Source organism: Lithobates pipiens, unplaced genomic scaffold (genome assembly GCF_037356315.1).
Source record: "Lithobates pipiens isolate NorthernLeopardFrog02 unplaced genomic scaffold, aLitPip1_a1.2 Scaffold_1, whole genome shotgun sequence".
In the NCBI taxonomy this organism is placed as follows: Eukaryota; Metazoa; Chordata; class Amphibia; order Anura; family Ranidae; genus Lithobates; species Lithobates pipiens.
In genome coordinates this window covers 192,864,318-192,886,367 of record NW_027507685.1, presented here as the reverse complement: position 1 = coordinate 192,886,367, position 22,050 = coordinate 192,864,318, and the positions used below count along the sequence as shown (strand labels likewise).

At 45.4% G+C, this 22,050-nt stretch overlaps 1 pseudogene; it reads left to right on the top strand.

Annotated features, from left to right (window-relative positions):
- The first annotated feature begins 530 nt into the window (after window positions 1-530).
- On the top strand, window positions 531-681 carry LOC143989525 (U2 spliceosomal RNA; annotated as a pseudogene).
- Window positions 682-22,050: the final 21,369 nt, after the last annotated feature.

Here is a 22,050-nt window from a genome sequence, read left to right as displayed (position 1 = left end):
ATTACAGTTATTTGTGATACATGGTGCCTTAGAATGCTAACTGACATTGTGTTTTACAAGTTTTATATCTCCTTTAATGGTGCCTTAGGGAGATCATTATATGGCATGATTGTGGTAGTAGAAATAGGAATAAGTTTAACTCGATGTACTTGTACTGCTTTTTTCCCCAAAAACATAATAAAAGCAGAAATGCGCAGTAGAAGTTTGGAGTCCCAGCAGGTAACATGAGGCATATTAGGAGTTTAACATTATAGCGCAAATAAAATAACTTAGAAATGTTGTGCAGTGGTTTTGAGAGTTATATTATGCGGCTCTGAGTGTTCAGCTTGAAAGAACAACGTGATAACTGATTTACATAGTTATTATTTTAGCTGCACCATGGAGTCTTCTTGAATTTGTGTTTTGGTTAAAAAACTATTTTCATTGACTATTTTTATAAAATATAAGGTGAGCAGTCGAGGTTCTTCTGTTAACTTTGTTACCAGTTTCTTTGTAGTTATACTGGAAACATTTGTGGAATGTAGCAGCTGATACTTCTCTGCCTTTTGGCTAAGATCAAGAGTAGTAACTGTTCTTATCAGTGTCCAGTAGGGGGTGCTCCACCATCATTCTGGCCTCAAGGCTGGGATGGCCGCTGGTATAGTATACCTTCTGGCATGAACGGGTCCTGAGGGATCTTTCTTGTAGGAAAAAATCTGAATCAAGTTCCCATCATGTAAGGAGGGGGTTGGTGGTACTTCCTCAGTGTGGAGGTTTCCGAAGGGCCCAGTGTTTCCTGATTCAGGCTAGGGGTCAGGGAGACAGAGAGCCTGCAGTGTTAAACACTGTAGGCAGATGTAGTTTAGCCTCTCTGCAAGGATGGAGCTGTCCGCCAGTCGTTGTGCAGGGAGAGTGAAGGACAAGGGGAAAACCAGGTTCCTCTGAGCCCTCCATGGGTGTCGTCAGAGAAGCACCCTGACTGATATGGTGGGCATCTTTGATGTGGGCTGTTCTTAAAAAAACACAGACCCCTTCGGGTTGGTGTGCATTCTGCCTAGTGGGTAGGTCAAGGACAGATCCTGGGTAAGTTAGGTTTTGGTGGGACTGTCGCTGTGTCTCAGACAGTAGCCTTCCGGATTAAGAGGCCCTGTTGCCGGTCTGCCTGTGTCGGAGGCTGTCCGGTGTCTACAGAGTGCACCATTACACCTTACCGGGCTCGTTGTAAGTGTATCTGTGGAGTTTGCTGTTCTCTCTCTACAGTACCACATTAATATACATGCTGCATCAACCAGCTTCCATGTGAGTTCCCTTCCCCCCAGGCAGTGAGCATGGGCCACACCTACATGACACCTGGAGGTGCTCTGATTATCACTATGGGTTTGGGACCCCACTGAGAAAAGACACTGGCCCACAACACCAAAGCTTTTTCCATACAACGTCTCGTAAGCTAGGCCTTTTGGCTGAGACTGGAGTAATTTTGCTACCAGGCCGAAAGGCCTAGCCACCATCTTGCACATTGGCACTTTTATTTATTTTCTCTAATTTTGTAGGTCACTGCACTTATTTTTGTGTCACCTTTCACTTAAGATGGTAGGGTGTGGGTCTTCGGGCCTACCTTGAAGTCTAGGGGGATGATGTGTGGCCCTTAGGTTCCTCGTTCCCCTGTCTTGAGGGGTCTCTCTTTGGGAGTGCCCCCCCACCGAGTACTTGTTGTTCAGCTTTAGCTGATTGTAAGCAGGTTGAAATGTAGTGCCACTAGTGAGATATCGGCTGGCCCAATTCAGGGTAAGGGTTTACTCTTGTAAGCTCGGTTCCTGTTTTTTTTTTTTGGTCCTAGCCAGCCCACCTCTGCTGAGGTCCAGGGGCTTCCTAACTGAATTGGTTGATTCTGTTTTGTTCGTGGTATTGGAGCTGCTATGTCTTGCAGTCCGATGAAGGCTCTGGGATTTTCACTGACATGCGAGTGCTGGACAATGGCACAATGGACTCTCCCCTCACAGAGGTATGCCTGAGCAGCCACACTACAGTAGTTTGAGTTAGGGGAACAGAGATTGTTCATTTTGAACTGTTATGTTGCACTTCTTTAGTCAAGTTACATTAACCTTTATGGGCCTAGTCTGAAGTTATTCAAAGGGGTGCATGTTGGTACTGACTTATCTAAAGAACTTGGGTCTGTAACTCACAATGGGGTATAAAATAACATTGTTACAAATGGATTAACTCTGCAAGACAAGAAGAGGGTAACCAAGTTCAAGACACAATGCCACCTGTCATTAGGCATGGTACCTGGTAAAGGTGACAATAGAAGAAAATGAAATGCCCCCCAAAAAGAGTACACAGCGGACTTTAAGGGCAACTATATAAAGATTGAAGAATATAAGTATGTATAGAAAAAATGCTAAATTTATTGTAAAAATATTAAAAGGATAGGTGCATACATCACCATATAGAGCAGCCTTTCTCAACCTTTTCAACACAGAGGAACCCTTGAAATAGTTCTGCTAAAAATTAGAACTCTACAACCCATGATACATTAGTGTGATGGTCAGTGGGAAGACTGTTCCTTACACTTGTGGTCATTGGGAAGAATTACCTCCTTATGCCGCATACACAGGTCAGACAGACTTTCGACGGAGTTCTGACAGAGTTCTGACAGAGTTCTGACAGAGTTCTGACGGACTTTCCGAATGAACGGACTTGGCCACACACAATCACACCAAAGTCCGACGGATTTGAACGTGATGACGTACGACCGGACTAGAATAAGGAAGTTCATAGCCAGTAGCCAATAGCTGCCCTCGCGTCGGTTTTTGTCCGTCGGACTAGCATACACACGAGCGGATTTCTCGGTAGGAACTGGGTCCGGCGGAGTTCTAGCGGAAAAATGTAAAACATGTTCCATTTCTAAAGTCTGTCAGACTTTTGCAAATCAAAAGTCCGCTGCAGCCCACACACGATCGAATGGTCTGCCGGAATTGTTCCGTCTGACTTTTGATGTTGAAAAGTCTGGTCGTGTGTACGCAGCATTACAGATAGCTAAAAAAGATCAGTGGTGTGAGTGGGAACTTTACTGAGAGGCAGAAATTGCCCAACGCTGAAGGAACCCCTAGAAACCTCTGTAGGAACCCTGGTTGAGAACCACTAATATAGAGCATAAATAAAAACATATATACAGTTGATACAGTTGAATACAGTTCATCACGGACATTTTTTTCAAAGATACATACTTATATTCTTCAATCTTTAGATAGTTGTCCTTAAAGCGGAGCTCCACCGTAAAAAAATTATTAAAAGCCAGCAGCTACAAATACTGCAGCTAATGACTTTTAATAAATGGACACTTACACGTCCAGGGTGCAGATGACGAGCAATCGCTCATATCTCGGCAGCTCCCGCCGCCATCCTCTGCCCGGTTCCCTACTGCACAAGTCTCGCTGCAGGTCTTCTGTTGTGTTCTAGGAACTGTGTCTTTCCCAGAAACACAACGGGGGGGGGGGGGGGGGGTATGGGTGGTCATCTGCGGCTAGCTATGCCCGGAAGTGGGTGCAGATACCTGTATTATACAAGTATCTGTACCCCCCTCTCCCCTGAAAGGTGCCAATTGTGGCACCAGAGGGGGGGGGGGGAATCCGCTGAGTGGAAGTTCCACTTTAGGGTGGAGAAATACTTTAAAGTCCACTGTGTAGTCTTTTTGGAGGGCACTTCATTTTCTTCTATGGTTATCCGGTATGGGATGTTGGCAACAACTAGGTCTTTTTAGGTGAATCTACTTTAAACTTTCATGGTAAAGGTGACAGTCAGGTCCTCTGGTAGCAATGTCTGGCTCCCTCACTAGCAGTCAATATCCAATAACAAAATCCGAACACGCATTATGGAAATTTCTGGCCTGGTCACGAGGTGCAGGAAATGAAGCATTAATAAGTGCAAGCATGAGGTCTGGGAGTGAGGTAACAGAGGTACCCTGGACTGGTAGAATGGGTGCAGGCTCAGCACATCCCTCCTAATGAAAAAACATACAATTAACAATGTTTAGTGACATGGGACAGCACTTTTTTAGAGGAATTCTGCATTTTTACTGCCCATAGTGAAGATTCAACTCTAAGTTGGGGAATTGCCTTAATGTTAGACTTTGTACAAGACAGCAGTCTCCAAACAAAAAACAACAAGAACCACTGGGGTTCCCAATCCATCTTCACCATCAGGAGCCCTGGTGAGACCACCTGCCACGTTACTGTTTTATCTCGGTTATGTTTTGGGGGCTTATTTCAAGATGTGTGTTGCATAGATCCTGGACTGGTTCCATTGATTTGTCCCATGTTCTTTTTCCCTTCTGGGTCCCCAGGCAGCCAGGCACATGACACTTCGACAGTCTCTCTCACAATAACCAGGCAGTAGATGTATTTTTAAGCTTTATTGCTGGCTAACGTGATTATAAAGTCTCATTTTTTTCTATAAAACAAACATGTTATACTTACCTGCTCTGTGCAGTGGATATGAACAGAGCAGCCCTGATCCTCCTCTTCTCTGGTGCCTTTTCGGTTCTCCTGGCCCATCCCTCCTGTTGAGTGCCCCCACAGCAAGTAGCTATGGGGGCACCTGAACTGAGTCACAGCTCCCAATGTACATTCAGACACTAAGCCCATGTTTGGACCCACCCCCTCTCTCCTGATTGGCTAACTGACTTTGACAGCAGCGGGAGCCAATGACGCTACTGCTGTGTCTCAGCCAATAAGGAGTCCCGGATGGCTGAGACACTTGTGGAAATTACTGAAGAGCGACAGGTCTCAGGTATTAGGATTTTTTCCCGACTGATGTTGGCTCAAACTTGTCTTGCATGCACATGGTCACACAAATGTTGTCGGTATTCAGGCCCAGGATCTGCCTCTTCCAGCCCACTACATCCTAGAACCTACTAGAAGGCAGGGTAAAGTAGTTGAGCCTGCAGCCTATGAGACTCAGAGCAGTCAAAACTAATCACACACTGCTCTACTATTTACAGAGGAGCCAAAGAGACTAAATTTACCTGAACCTCCCTAGCAAACTACATGTGCAAAGACAGATCACACTAACACTTGCAGGTAAAATCAAACTGTATATAAATGAGCAAGGTCCCAGGCCTCCTTCAGTTTAATGAGAACCTCCGGGGCCAGAGGTAGCTGACATCCTTCTGTATACGGTGGGTTGTAAGGCATAGTGGGTGTAATGCAAGGTAGATTCATTGGGCGCCAGACACTTCTTGAATGCAAAGAGTTTTTTTATTTCTCTTTAATAAGGATGAGCCGAACACCCCCCAGTTCGGTTCGTACCAGAACCTGCGAACAGACCTAAACTTCGTGTGAACTTTAGAACCCTATTAAAGTCTATGGGACTCGAACGTTCAAAATCAAAAGTGCTAATTTTAAAGGCTAATATACAAGTTATTGTCATAAAAAGTGTTTGAGGACCTGGGTCCTGCCCCAGGGGACATGTATCAATGCAAAAAAAAGTTTTAAAAACTGATGTTTTTTCGGGAGCAGTGATTTTAATAATAGTGAAACAATAAAAGTATAATATTCCTTTAAATGTCATACCATTTTTCCCGTCCTTAGAACTATCCCTGCAGAAAGTGTCATTTCTGCAGGAAAAAAAGTAATTTAAAATCACTCGTGGCTATAATGAATTGTCGGCTCCCCGTAATATAGAGAACAGTCATTGACAGTCATTGATAAAAAATAAAAAAAGAGTGGGGTTCCCCAAAATTCTATTACCAGGCCCTTCAGGTCTGGTATGGATATTAAGGGGAACCCTGTGTCAAATAAAAAAAACAATGACGTGGGGTTCCCTTTAGGTCTGGTATGGATTTTAAGGGGAACACCACACCATTTTTTTTTTTAAATGGCGTGGAGTTCCCCCTAGAAAAACCATACCAGACCCTTTATCCGTGCACACAACCTGCCAGGCCACAGGAAAAGAGGGGGGACGAGAGAGCCTCCCCCGCTCCTGAACCGTACCAGGCCACATGCCCTCAACATTGGGAGGATGCTTTGGGGTCCCCCCAAAGCACCATGTCGCCATGTTGATGAGGACAAGGGCCTCATCCCCACAACCCTGGCTGGTGGTTGTGGGGAACTGTGGGTGGGGGGCTTATCAGAAACTGGAAGCTCCCTTTAACAAGGGGACCCCCAGATCCGCCCACCCCCTGTTTGAAATGGTAAGGGGGTACAAAAGTACCCCTACCATTTCACAAAGAAAGGGTAAAAAATAGTTTAAAAGACACACACACCTTGCAAAAGTCCTTTATTAAAAATAAACAAAAATAAAAAAAAGATTCCAGCGGTGGTAATCCACTCTTGCTATCCAGCAATGGATGATCATCTCTCCGGGGTCCAGCGATGGCTGATCTGATCCAACGATGGGTGATCCATCCAGCGCAGCGCATCCATCCTCTGTCTCCACCGGCGGAGACACTGCGGGGATCCCGGCAGCCTGACACTTCTTATATGAGGAGGGCAGGGCCACCTGTCACCTGACCCTGCCCCCCTCTGATGCAAGTGGGAAAGCCTGGCTTCCCCAATGACGTGTGGGGGACCCCACCCCCCTCTGATGTAACGGAAACCTGCAATGAGGTCAATGAGTTTCTGGACTCCTGCCAGACCCTTGCATCCTTCATCCAGTGCTGCCCTGACGTTTCTGGATTCTGAGTCATGGGGAAAACAGAAGAATTGTCAAAGGATCTGCAAGAAAAGGTAGTTGAACTATATAAAACAGGAAATGGATATAAAAAGATATCCAAGGTATTGAAAATGCCAATCAGCAGTGTTCAAACTCTAATCAAGAAGTGGAAAATGAGGGGTTCTGTTGAAACCAAACCACGGTCAGGTAGACCAACTAAAATTTCAGTCACAACTGCCAGGAAAATTGTTCAGGATGCAAAGAAAAACCTACAAATAACTTCAGATGAACAAAGGAGGTGGGGTGAGGCTGCGCTACGGATTAAGCTCTTCAGAAAATGCCTTATTATATGTTATGGGGTTAAAGCTGACTCTACAAATTGTTCCCCCCACAGGCGGGAATATATATAATTAGAAAACTAAGTAGAATTGGCGCTGACCCCTATTAACTCGAGTAGAGAAAAGTATACTTCTTATATTAGATAAGAATTGTACTCACATTTATTTAAAAATTGACAGGCAATGAATGCTGCAGCAGCCGCCGCTTATCGTAATTTCGATCGGCAATGAGAGTGTGCGCCCTATGGCCACGCCCTACGCGCTTTGTCATCAAGACGCCATCTGGAGTGGCCCATCAATTTTTGACACATGCTGAAGAATCAAAGGTCCTGGGAATAACAACATACAGCGACACAGGGGCTTACACTGTGAAGGCACCACTGCCCCTGTTGGGGCAAAGCATCTGGTGAGTGCAAAATCCCCACTATTTGCATGGATAAGCGCAGCGGCACCTTCATTCCAGCATAATTACAGCACTTTTATGAGCACGACTCACCTCTCATATGTTCATGGACGTTAAACGTATCAACTAGTATAAGCGATATATCTTTCATTGACTTTAAATGTATTAACTGGTATCTGTGATATATATTTGCCAGACCATGGATTAGTAGCGTTTTTTGGATTGCATAATTAAAAGTATATTTTTTCTCTCTCTGATATCCCCTCAGAGCAGAGGCGGCTCTAGGCTTTGTGAGGCCCTAGGCAAAATTTACACATGAGGCCCTACTCACACTCTTTGCAGGGGTTAATGAAGAACCCCGGGGTGGAGCATCTCATTACTGCTGCTGCTTGTGTGGGTGGGATGTTTACTGCGCCAATCACATGGGATGGATAGGAGAGGAGGGTCAGCAAAGATTGATGCAGTACACATCCCACCCACCAAAGCAGCAGCAGTAGTAAGATGCTCTGCCTCAGGGTTCTTCCTTAGCCCCTGAAGAAGGAGGGGTAAAAAAGGGGGGAGTGGGTAGGAGATGAGGGATGCTTAGAGGAGAACTGGAGTGAAACTGGGAGATTCTGGTTTGTATAGAGATAAAAAAGGAGAAGGCTTTGTGCTGGCATGGGGGGGGGAATACTGTTGGATGGTGAGGAATAGCCATTGTATAATCCAAGCAAATGGACTGGCAGGAAGGGGGAAAGAAAGAAAGGAAAGAAGGAAAGAAAAAGTAGTGTGGCGGTGGGTAGTTTGTGCAGGAGAGGGGCACAGATTGTATGGAGGTGGGTGGTATGTGCAGGAGAGGAGCACGGAGTGACTAGGGGTGGGTGGTATGTGTAGGAGGGGGCACAGAGTGACTAGGGGTGGGTGGTATGTGTAGGGGGGGGCACAGAGTGACTAGGGGTGGGTGGTATGTTTAGGAGGGGGCACAGAGTGACTAGGGGTGGGTGGTATGTGTAGGAGGGGGCACAGAGTGACTAGGGGTGGGTGGTATGTGTAGGAGGGGGCACAGAGTGACTAGGGGTGGGTGGTATGTGTAGGAGGGGGCACAGAGTGACTAGGGGTGGGTGGTATGTGTAGGAGGGGGCACAGAGAGACTAGGGGTGGGTGGTATGTGTAGGAGGGGGCACAGAGTGACTAGGGGTGGGTGGTATGTGCAACAGGGGGCGGGTGGTATGTGAAGGAGGGGGGCATGGAGTGAATAAGGGTGGGTGGTATGTGCAGGAGGGGGGCACGGAGGGAATGGGGGTGGGTGGTATGTGTAGGGGGGGGGCACGGAGTGAATGGGGGTGGGTGGTATGTGCAGGAGGGGGGCACGGAGTGAATGGGGGTGGGTGGTATGTGCAGGAGGGGGGCACAGAGTGAATGGGGGTGGGTGGTATGTGCAGGAGGGGGGCACGGAGTGAATGGGGGTGGGTGGTATGTGCAGGAGGGGGGCACGGAGTGAAGGGGGGTGGGTGGCATGTGCAGGAGGGGGGGCACGGAGTGAATGGAGGTGGGTGGTATGTGCAACAGGGGGCACAGAGTGACTAGGGGGGTGGTATCTGCAAGAGGGGGCACGGAGTGAATGGGGATGGGTGGTAGGTGAAGGAGGGGGGCATGGAGTGAATAAGGGTGGGTGGTATGTGCAGGAGGGGGGCACGGAGTGAATGGGGGTGGGTGGTATCTGCAGGAGGGGGGCACGGTATGAATGGGGGTGGGTGGTATGTGCAGGAGGGGGGCATGGAGTGAATGGGGGTGGTTGGCATGTGCAGGAGGGGGGAGCGGACTGAATGGGGGTGGTTGGTATGAAGGAGGGGGGCATGGAGTGAATGGGGGTGGGTGGTATGTGCAGGAGGGGGCACGGAGTAAATGGGGGTGGTTGGTATGAAGGAGGGGGGCATGGAGTAAATGGGGGTGGGTGGTATGGAGTAAATGGGGGTGGGTGGTATGTGCAGGAGGGGGCACGGAGTGAATGGGAGTGGGTGGTATGAAGGAGGGGACATGGAGTGAATGGGGGGTGGGTGGTATGTGCAGGAGGGGGGTGCAGATGGGTTGAAAGTGCATGGTGTGAACAAGCCCTAATGCATTGATCCAGCACTGCAGAGAGTGACCACTGGTATGCAGTGAGGAAGTGAAGCTAGCTGCACACACACAGCACCAGAACTGGCCTCGCACCTCCCTGCAGACATTGCTCTCACGGTCACACCGTTATCTCAACCACAGTAATAACTCCCGGAAACTTGCACAACTCCACCAACTTACCACCCTGCACCCACCATGCAGAATGAACTCGCGCTGGTTCTATCCCTCCCCGTGGGATCTCCGATCTCGGCGCTATGAGCTCTCATTGTCCCATTCAATCCCATCTCAGCACTTGTCAGCTGCAGCTCCGCCTCCTCCCTTGTTGTAAGATTTTTTCTGAAAGTGCAGGAGTACACTGAGAGGGAGCGCCACAAAGAGCTGAGAGAGGGAGAGTATAATCCATGCCCGTGCACGGCCATGTTTTTAGAAATGTGACAGGAGCCAGAGAGTTACAGGCACGGCTTTGTCTCATCCAGCCTCAGAGCCGTCTCTTAGGCAAATTAAGCAGCTGCAAGCGAGGCCCCTTTGAGCGCGAGGCCTTAGGCAACTGCCTAATTTGCCTAATTAGAGAGCCGCCTCTGCCTCAGAGGGGCCAACACTTCGCAAACAGATCCAAATACACTTTTTGAGTAGGAGGCACACCGTAATTAGGAGACACATGGCATACCGGTCTCCCGAACACCTGACAGAGGGTATAGCACACATACCAGTTTTTAAACACTAGAGAGTAATTCTCTATTTTTTATTTTTTGATTCATAAAATTTTTATTTTTCCTTCACTTTCATAATTAAGCACATACCACATAGTGTTTTTATTCCCCACAGAGGGTATAGTACATCATATTTATAAAATTTATTTTAAAATATTCTATTACCTGCATGTTTCAAAGGATGTTTAGGAGGTCATAAGCTATTTAATTTCATCAAGTTCCCCACAGATTTATAATTTTTCACATTTTCATTCTGTCCCCTTTTTTCTTTTTAAGAGTTCTTTTATATTTTTGCTATAAACCACTATTTCACATGGTATGATATATATAAGGCGATTGAACACATCTAAATATTTCTTGGGCCTAACACATTTTTAGCTCAAACACCTACCTTTTTATGACTTAATAACACCCGCCAGGGATTCTAACACTAGTTCTACAAAAAAAGCCTTTTTCAATATATTTTCTCTTTATAGATTCACTTTTTTCTAGTGTTTCACTCCTTTCACATGCAAAGTTCTACAGCTATTACCTAAATAGTCCTTGTTTAGTATACTGGTAAATTTTTCTCTTCTGGAGTTAATAGGGGTCAGCGCCGCATAATAAGGAGGCACTTGAAGAAAGATGGGCTGCATGGTCGAGTTGGCCGAAGAATGGCATTAGTACGCAAATGCCACAAAGTATCCAGCCAACAATACGCCAAACAGAACAGAAACAAGCCTCAAACCTTCTGGCACAAACTCATTTGGAGTGATGAGACCAAAAATGAGCTTTTTGGCCACAACCATAAACACTACCTTTGGAGAGAAGTCAACAAGGCCTATGATGAAAGGTACACCATTCACCAAAGGCACAGAAAATTTGGTCAAAATTGATGGCAAGATGAATGCAGTATGTTATCAAATAATACTGGAGGAACATTTGCATTCATCAGCCAGGAAGCTGTGCATGGGACGTACTTGGATATTCCAATATGACAATGATCCAAAACACAAGGCCAAGTCGACCTGTCATTGGCTGCAGCAGAATAAAGTGAAGGTTCTGGAGTGGCCATCTCAGTCTCCTGACCTAAATATCATTGAGCCACTCTGGGGAGGTCTCAAATGTACAGTTTATGCAAGACAGCCCAAGAATGGGCAGCTTTAACATCTGAGAAGATAAAGAGCCTCATCCACAAATACTACAAAAGACTTCAAGCTGCCATTGATGTTAAAGGGGGCAAAACACAGTATTAAGAACTGGGGTGTGTAAACTTTTGACCAGAATCATTTGGGTAGTTTCTGCCATTATGATTTAAATAGAGTTTTTGTGTTATCATTCCTATTCTCTGAAAAATGGCCAAGAAATCATAAATTTTGCAAGGATATGTAAACTGTAATTGGCCATAAAAGAGGTATGAGGGTCCAGGAACTGTTCTGGGGGATTAGTATCAATGCAAAAAGAAATGTTAAAAACAATAGTTTTTTTTTTTTTTTTCAGAAGCAGCGATTTTAATGATGTTTAAAGTGCAACAATAAAAAAGAATAATTCCTTTAAATATAGTGCCTGGGGGTCCCCTTAGTTGGCCTGCAATCTGGCACATTTGTAGCATGTATAGAACATGCTGTAGCAAAAATTACAAAAAGAGTCAAATCACATTAAAATGATTTGCGTTTGCAATTGCCGGCAGCCGACTATTTAAAAACACGAACAAAGAAGGTGTGGGGTCCCCTCCCCCAGTCCATACCAGACCCCTATCCAAGCATGCAGCCTGACAGTTTCAGGAAAGGGGGGGAAAGAGGGGATGAACGAGCGCCCCCCTTTTGAAGCAAACCAGGTCACATGTCCTCAACATGAGGGGGTGGGTGCTTTAATGATGACAAGGGTCTCTTTCCTACACTGGGCTGTGGTTGTGGGGGTCTGCAGGCAGAGGGTTTATTGAAATCTGAAAGCCCCCTTTAAGTAGGGGGCCCCCAGATCCCGTCCCACTCCTATTTTTGGGCAAATGAAGTAGGGAAGCCCATTGAAAGCTGATGACTCATTGGTTGTGAAAGATGCCGCACCCAGCTTTCCAGCCCCGCTACTAACAACCAGTTTTTACTGTGCCCTGATTGAGCAAAGTTTTGCCCAATCAAAGCGCAGAATGCACTGTGCAGCACCCAGTGTTTGCAGGGTGTTCGGCAGGGCGAACACCTTGCAAATTCGGATGAACAGCCAATTTTCAGCCCAAGCTAATGCTCGGGCCGAACCGTTCGCACAGACTTAGTCCGAACTACAGGGCTACATAAGTAAAGTGAGTTGGAAAAGGTCATGGTTCTGGATACAAAAGTCTACCCTAACCTTAAACCCCAGAGAAATTACACATGCCTCTTGTATTTGGGCAACATTTTCAGCTTTAAGGAGGTCATACATTCATGCAAGTTAACATTTTTGAGGGTAATTATAGGTTATTTCCTTTGTTGACATTTTTATTAATGGAGGTGTGATTATGGTCCTTGGGTAGCAATGCTCACCTTTAACGGCTGGAGCAGACATTTCTGTTTACGTTATTTCCATCCTAACGTACAGTGTGCAAAACCAACATCTGTCAGGACAGGCTGTACACATTTGCAAAATCAATAAACAACCGTCTCCAAATGTATACCATATAGAAAAGTAAGTTACTCATGTGAACCATATGTTTTTCACATTGGAAACAATTATTGGAGGCATTTTTGAACATTATTCATCCGTGTCCAATCAAATCTTACTTTCTCAAAACTAATAAAGTTGTATTTTATGGCACAATAGAAACAACACTGATTAGAATGCAAAGAACAGTCTGCTTAGTTCACCAAAATTTTAATCCTACCCAAATGTTTGAATGGCCAGGAGCTCTGGTGGTCTGGCTCAAACGTCAGATGCCACACCTATCATTAATTGTCCGAAATTCTTGGCTTTCCATTACATAAATTGCTTCATTACAAAGCACCCTTTATCGTTGCCGAAATGAAACCCCATTAATATGAGTTCATTCCTTGCCAAGTCGCCCCATTTGAACAAAGTACATGTTGAGTTTAAGGTCTCTGGTTTATGTTGCTTTGTATATGATGTGACTTTTTTCGGTGGTCTTGAGGATTGATTCTTTCCTGGAAATGGTTTTATTTTAATTTTGATAGAGCAATTGGTTACAGACAATCTTGTTTACCTCCAACATATGTAGAGATCAACAAGTTTAATTGTAACATTGAGAAGCAGATGTTAAATATCTTTTAGACTCACCGTGCTTTTTAACCTCTTGCCGCTCACATTACAAATATGTGTGGCAGCAAAGATGGTGGACTTTAGTGGCCATGGGCGGCACATATGCGTCCATGAGCAGCAGAGCTTTCTCTGATGAGAGATCACTTCCAGCACAGTGACCGAGATGTCAGACTGCTCTCGGTCCATACAGATTATGAGGAGTTGGCGGGACCAGCTCCTGATCAGATGACCATTGTGGCAGCCAATCACAGTGGTCAAGTGATCGACCAATCCTTACCATCCCCTGGGCGTACAGACCCTATTAAAAGGACACCCCAACTGTGCAAGAAGGGATTAAAGATGAAATCTGGTCAGCTGGTTTGGTTTTGGTTTGGCTGTGAAGTACAGGGACTTCGTGATCAGGCCCCGCTGATTTTCCCCAGGTTCTTTTCCCACTTAGGTGTACAGGCAGCTGGGCATACAACCATTTGGACAGTCTCGCTACTCAATGGTCAGACAAGGGATGTCTTTTTATGCTTTAATGCTCAAACTTGGTTGGGGTACAGGAAAGGTTTGGGATACTGAATCTAGTGCGCAAAGTAACCAGAGGACATGCTGCCCTGTCTACTCTCTTTAACCTCCCTGGCAGTATGATTATTTCAGATTTTAGGTGCTGAAAGCGGTACAATTATTTTGCATGACAATTTGGCGTTTTATATTGTAATTCTTATGCCGCGTACACACGATCAAACAAGCGGGTGGAAAAGTCCGGCAAACTCAAGTCCGCCAAACAATCCCCCCGTGTGTAGCCTCCAGCATACTTTTTTGACCCAAAAGTACGGCGGACTTAGAATGTCGTTTTACACTCCAATCTTCCCGCCGGACTCGCATTTTGGCGGACAATCCGGCTGCGTGTATGCCAGTCCGCCGTACTTTTGAAATGAACAGACTTTTCCCGCCCGGAGAAAAGTCCACTAATTTCGAGCGGGTCTCCAGGTAGGCGGGGCCCGCAAAGGAGACGTTGCTGGCCCCGCCGCCTGGTATGGACTTAAAGGGGAACCCCAACACCGAAAAAAATCGGCGTGGGGGTCCCCCCAAAGTCCACAACAGACCCTTGTCCGAGCATGCTACCCGGCCGGCCAGGAAAGGAGGGGCGAGCGAGCGCCTCCTTTCCTGGCCGGCCGGGTAGCGTGCTCGGACAAGGGTCTGTTGTGGACTTTGGGGGGACCCCATGCCGATTTTTTTCGGCGTTGGGGTTCCCCTTTAAGTCCATACCAGGCGGCGGGGCCAGCGACGTATCCTTCGCGGGCCCCGCCTACCTGGGGACGCGCTCAAAATGAGCGGACTTTCCTCCGCGTGTGTGGGCGAGTCCGTTCATTTCAAAAGTAGGGCGGATAGTACGGCGGACTTAGTATGCCGTATTAGTCCGCTGAAAAAGTGCCGTGTGTGGGCAAGTAGCCCATTCGGAAAGTCCGACGGTCAATCTGGCGGAAAGTCTGCCAGACTAAGTACGTCGGACAGACGGCTACGTGTGTACGCGGCTTTAGGAATAACTCACTTAAATCTGTCCAAACCAGAGTCTAGCACACATCCTGGGTATAATAAAGTTTGAAAAATGAAATCATAAATTATAATATAATAAATAACTATAAATAATTATACCAAATAATAATATAACAATAATAAAAATTATTCAATAATGTAATTAAATCAAAAACACAGAAATTTGCTCAGTTGCAGAATTGTCACTGTCATTACTTTTCAGTATTTGATGACGGATCTCCCCACAAATCACTATCCCTCAATTCTGCGAGTGATTCTAATTTATTATCACTGTTTTCTAGCTGGTATAAAATCATTTTTGATGTATAGGGACAGTTTTGGTTGATATGGATAATTTCCAGTTTCCAGGCATAAAGAACAGTTTTTATAAGATAAAACTGCATGCAGGACACTGGGCAGACCACTAGGGACAAAGGGGATGTGAAATGATTACATACAGCAATGTAATCTGTAAGATTACATTATACTTCATGTATACTGTGTGTTTCACTTTTCGAATTTGGCGCCGTTCTCCATCCCCGTGCATTGCAGCGCTCGCAGGGAACGGAGATCGGCTCCATGATAGATCGAGTGGAGGAGAGACGTTCACACAGCGGGGGGACGTCGCTCTATCCAGGGGACAAGGTAAGTAAACTCTCCCTGGATTCAGCGATGCGGTCCCGAGTCTGGCTCAGGGTTACCGCTTTTGGTATAAAATCTCCACTCCGACCCAGACAATACAGCCAGGGGGGTTAAGGGTAATTTCCCTCTTGGCAGATACTAGGAACACAAGTAAACCTGGGGTTCCAAGCAAGGGTAGGTGTCAGAAACCATGAAACAGACTGAGACAGAAGTACAATCAAATCACACTTGTTTATTAATAAAAATAAAAAGGTAAATAGAAAAAAGCGTAGTCAAGCATAGCCAGAGTCCTGTAGCCAGATCGGGTAGTCAGCCAGTCCAAAGTTCATTAACCAGATCGGGTAATCAGCCAGGCCGGAAGTCAGTGATCCAAGGAGAGCACCCGCAAGCAGGATAAGAAGCCAGGTGGGATGTCAGCAAGCCAGTCTTGAAACAAACAGCAGGAGATGCTTCCTTGTGATGTGACCAACGCGAAGGCAAATGGAAAAGTGAGCAGGAAGGCTTTAAATAGGCAGGTCAGACGAGCATCATCAGGAACAGCTGTTAACTGTGGAAAGAGAAGAGAGCTGGCAATTAGCCGACAGCTGAGTGGCCAGCCCAGAAGAGAAAGGGCTAAGCCAGCCCTGACAGTAGATCCCTAGTTCAGCAACACTGGAGCAGTCACTCACAAGGTTAAGGGTTAAAGCAACAGACTGTCACTAGGATCCTTCCTCCAGGTCTATACTCACAATGTCCCCAGATACTTGGATACCTCTGCCCAATATCGGCCAGACAATTCTCCTGTGAATCTCTAGGCCAGATCCCCAGTGAAGTCTTGATTTGGCTCCTACTGCTTCCAGAAAATAGGCCCTCCTGGCTCCCCTTCGGGCTGGAACCTTCTCCTTCTGGACAAGAACCCTGCTGCTCCAGGCCACAAACTAAGTTTGCCCTCCTCTGCCACCTACTGGACATTCTCCTCCAGGGATTGGCTGAGCCCACATAAATATTCAGGCTAATGGTCTGCCTCTTCAAACCCACTACATTCTAAAATCCACTAGAAGACAGTGAGAAGTAGTTCAGCCTGCAGCCAGTGGGACCCAGAACAGTCAAAAATAATCACACACCACTCCAATGTTTATAGAGGAGATATAGCTAGACTTACATGAGCCTCTCCCTAGCAACCTATTAAAAAAGGGGGCTACACCAATACCAAGTCCAAGTTTTCACTGCTGCAGTTAAGTAACACTTACAGGCCTTATTCCTCCCCCAGCCTGTGACTGGACAGTGAAATGAGAAGCAGCTGACTGAAAAGATCATATCTGTCTCTATTCTCTCCTCCTATCGGCATGTTCTTTTTATTTCCAACACAACTGATTGGCTGCTTGTGCTGCTTCCCGCTCATAATTAAGGTCTGTATTCCTAAAAACATCATTGAATGTGTAACTCCAAGCAGAGTCATTTTCCTGAATTTGATTTGATATTAGTGTTTTGTACTATCTGTATAACAGAGCTAAGACTGGGAGAGGGAAAAGCAGCGCAAGCAGCCAGATAATTTGTTTTGGCAGTGGAAGGGACATCAATGACAGGCACATGTAGGTGAACATATCTTGCTTTACCAGGTAAGAAAAGCAAAAATCCTTGTAAGATGTCTCAGAGGATATGGGAGTTTATTTCATAAAGTTTGCCCATAGTGGGTCTTTTTTGAGGCAAAATCTCATCCTTCTTTCAATATCAACACGGTCATACATTACTTTAACTATCTGAGGTGGATTCATACCGATTCATACCGTGTAAGAATTAGCAGTAATGAAGCTCTTGTATCATTATTACAATGTTGTGTTTCTATTGATAGAAATTGCTCAATACATGCATCTCCTTTACAATACTCCCGAAGAAAGGTTGTTGACCTGAAACACGTCAGGTAGAATGGAGAAAGCATAACTCCATATATATATATATATATATATATATATATACAGTATATATATATATACACACATCAATCAACAAGATGTTTGTAAAATAAGCTGTGATTTTTTTTGTTTATATTTTTTTCCGTCTTTCACATTATTGAAACGTTTTTAACCACTTGCAGACCGGACCATTTTGCTGGTCAAAGACCAGACCACTTTTTGCGATTCGGCACTGCATCGCTTTAACTGACAATTGCGCGGTCGTGCGACGTGGCTCCCAAACAAAACCTTTTCCCCACAAATAGAGCTTTCTTTTGGTGGTATTTGATCACCCCTGCGGTTTTTATTTTTTGCGCTATAAACAAAAATAGAGCGACAATTTTGAAAAAAACGCATTATTTTTTACTTTTTGTTATAATAAATATCCCCCAAAAATATATAAAAAAACATTTTTTTCCCTCAGTTTAGGCCGATACGTATTCTTCTACATATTTTTGTTTAAAAAAATTGCAATAAGCGATTATTGATTGGTTTGCGCAAAAGTTATAGCGTTTACAAAATAGGGATAGTTTTATAGCATTTTTATTAATAATTTTTTATTATTTTTTTTTTTACTAGTAATGGTGGCGATCAGCAATTTTTATTGTGACTGCCACATTGTGGGGGACCCATTGGACATTTTTGACACATTTTTGGGACCATTGTCATGTATACAGTAATCACTGCTATATAAATGCAGTGATTCCTGTGTAAATGACACTGGCAGTGAAAGGGTTAACCAGTGGGTGGCAGTGTAGGGGTTAAGTGTTCCTAGGGGTGTGTTACTAACTGTGGGGGGGTTGGGCTTTCATTTAGTGAACACTGATCTCTGCTCCAATCACATGGAGCAGAGATCAGCGTCACTAGTTGCTAGGCAGAATGGAGAAATGTTGTTTACACAGCATTTCCTCCATTCGGCCGCTCCGTGAGACGATCGCGGGGATGCCCGCGGCGATCGAGTCCGCGGGTCCCGCGACCGGACTCACGGGGGTCCCAACCAGCGCGGGAGCGTGCCGCCGGCAGCGCGCTCCCGATGGCAGGGCGGCATTGAATATTGGACGTACCTGTACGCCAATATGCTTGCCCGTGCCATTCTGTCGACGTACATCGTCGTGCGCTGGTCGGGAAGTGGTTAATATGGAACAAGGAACTTATGCTTTTAAACATATGATTGGCATCAGTGGGTGGAATAGTGTCCTGTCATTGGCATAAGTGGGAGAAATAGTGTCCTATCATTGGCATCAGTGCGAGGAATAATGCCCCATCATTGATATTAGTGGGAGGAAAAATTCCCTATCGTTGGTATCAGTGGGAGGAATGGTGCCCCATCATTGGTGTCAGTGAAAGGACTACTGCCTTATTGTTGGTGTTAGTGAGAGGAATACTGCCTCATCATTAGTTTTAGTGGGCACAATAGTGCTCCATCATTGGTATTAGTGGGAGAAATTGCAAGCTGCCAATCCCACCCACTGCCCTCATCATTGATATCAGTGTGAGCAATCATGCCCCATCATTGATATCAGTGGAAGGAATAGTGCCCCATCATTGGTATCAGTGAGAGGAATAGTGCCCCATCATTGGTATTAGTGGGAGGAATAGTGCCACATCATTGGTGTCAGTAGGAGCAAAAGTGCCCCATTGTTTGTGTTAGTGAGAGAAATACTGCCCCACCATTGGTATCAGTGGAAGGAATAGTGCTCCATCATTGGTATCAGTGAGAGGAATAGTGCCCCATCATTGGTATCAGTGAGAGGAATAGTGTCCCATCATTTATATCAGTGAGAGGAATAGTGACCCATCATTGATATCAGTGAAAAGAATAGTGCCCCATCATTAGTACCAGTGGGAGGTATAGTGTCCTATCATTGAAATTAGTGGGAGAAAAAATGCCCCACCATTGGTATCAGTGGGAGGAATAGTGCCCCATCATCGGTATCAGTGGGAGGAATAGTGCTCTATCACTGGTGTGAGTGGGAGGAACAGTGCCCCATCATTGGTGTTAGTGAGAGGAATACTGCCCCATCATTGGTTTTAGTGGGTAGAATAGTGCCCCATCATTTGTATTAGTGGGATTAATAAAAGGCTGCCAATCCCACCCACTGCCCCCATCATTGATATCAGCTGGAAGAATAATGCCCAATCCTTGGTATCAGTAGGAGCAATAGTGCCCTCTCATTGATTTCTGTGGGAGGAAAAATGCCCCATCATTGGTATTAGTGGGAGGAATGGGAGGCTGCCAATCCCACCCACTGCCCCCATCATTGGTATCAGTGGAAATAACAGTGCCCCATCATTGGTATTAGGGGGAGGAATGGGAGGCTGCGGAATAGTGCCCCACTGGTGGTGTCATTAGGAGGAATAGTGCCTGGTATCCGTGGGAGGATAAGTGCCATAGGGTCATAAAAAGGCTAGTAAAGGGCAAAATCCAGCCTTTTAAAATGGTAGAATCGCAGACCTATGTCAGACCAGCTGAGAGATGGACAGAGAGGAAATCCAGATCAGCAGGGTCAGCTGCAGATGCCAGCCTAGGTCAGGTCCGGAGAGACCTCCATTGGTGTGCAGCCACCACTTACAGCAAGAAAATACTTTTGACGGCAGCAGCTATTTGAGATACAAAGCACAGTAGAGTGACGCATCGTCTGACTCCCCTACAATAGCATTACCTGGTATTAAATCTTTTGATTTCAAGGTGGCCTTTGAGTGGCAACATGATGGGATGAGCTCCTGGGGACTAAAACATGCTGCTCACAATTCTATACTTTAATTCCAAAAACAATTTTGAAAGTTAATTGTTGAAAGAAAGGACATGCTGTGTATTGATATTGGGAATAATTCCAAACTCCGAGCTTTTAAACAATAATTAAAAAGACCCATCGGTAATATAAAGCATTTGTACAATAACCTTTTCTGCTCACCTTATCGATTTAAGGCTATAAAACCAGTCAGTAGTTGGTCTTACACATGAAAGATTTAGAGTTCAGGTGATTACCGCTAACAGCACTGAAATAATATGTTCTAATATATAGAACAACTCATCGGTATATTGGCTGGGAACTCCGGTAAACCCTAAAACAGAAGTTAACTTGAGCAAGCTAAATTATAGAAAACTTATTAGAACTTGATGATCGGTAAGCAAAGAAAAATTGACCTATTTTGTAAATATTTCATGAATATAATTAATCATCAAAGCCCAACTTTGGATTCCACGTTCCCCAGGACACCCACTCCTAGTGGTCCTCTCGCCTTTTGTAACTTACTTTTTCAGATGTTTTCTGGCTGGACACAAGAAACCCAGGGTCCTTTTAACCACTTGCATGCTGGGCACTTAGACCCCCCTCCTGCCCAAACCAATTTTCAGCTTTCAGCGCTGTCTCATTTTGAATGACAATTGCGCGGTCATACAACACTGTACCCAATTTTTTTGCATTTTTTTCCCTACAAATAGAGCTTTCTGTTGGTGGTATTTGATCACTCTGCGATTTTTATTTTTTGTTTAAAAAATTTAAAAAGACCGAATTTAAAAAAATCTCTATTTTTTTTTACATATTTTTTTATAATATTTTTGCAAACAGGTAATTTTTCTCCTTCATTGATGTACGCTGATGAAGCTGCACTGATGTGCACTGACAGCCTGCACTGATGGGCACCGATGGGCTGCACTGATGGGCACCAATAAGATGACACTGGTGAGCACTGATAGGCGGCACTGAGAAGTGGCACTGATAGCTGCCACTGATAGCTGGCAGTAATGAGCACTGATGGGTGGCAGTGATGGGCACTGATGGGTGGCAATAATGGGCACTATAGGTTACACTGATAGGCAGCACTGCTAGGTGGCACTGATTGGGCACTAGTGGGCATTGATAGGTGATACTTATGGGCATTGAATAGGTGGCACTCATGGACATTGATAGGTGGCACTCATGGGCATTGATAGGTTGCACTGCTGGGCACTGTGGGCACTGGCAGATGGAAATGGCAGGTGGCACTGATTGGCACAAATTAGGTAGATGTGCCTCCTTCCTCTTTGGAACCGATGTCCCTTGCACATGAGCTGGTGATCGGGTTTTTTTTTTCTCAGACCAGCCCCTTACTTGGATCTGTGATCACCTGAGTCTCTGTGACTCAGTGATCACAGCGCGCAAAAGGGGAAGCCATCATTTGACGGCCTCCCGAAAATTCAGGTCCCCAGCAGACAAGGCTTCGGATCCAACGGTACCGTAACCCGAAAGGCACCATTAATCGTGAACACAACCCCCGTCCAGAACCTATGTAGTTTGGGGCAACGCCATATCAAGTGGATGAGGTCTCCATGCCCTTTCACACAACAGGGACAGTTAGAGTCCGTCCTCACCCCCATTCTGAATAGCCTGGCCGGCGTATAGTGAACTCGAAGAATAATGTAAAAAAAAGGTTTTAGTTGCACATATTTGCAAATTTATGTGGAAGCTGCAGCCAAGTCGAGGCTCCTCTGTATACCTAATTTCATATCTTTGAAAGTCCAAAAGTTGCAGCATATATAGCAGTGGATAAATTAATAGCATGCTTGCCTGGAA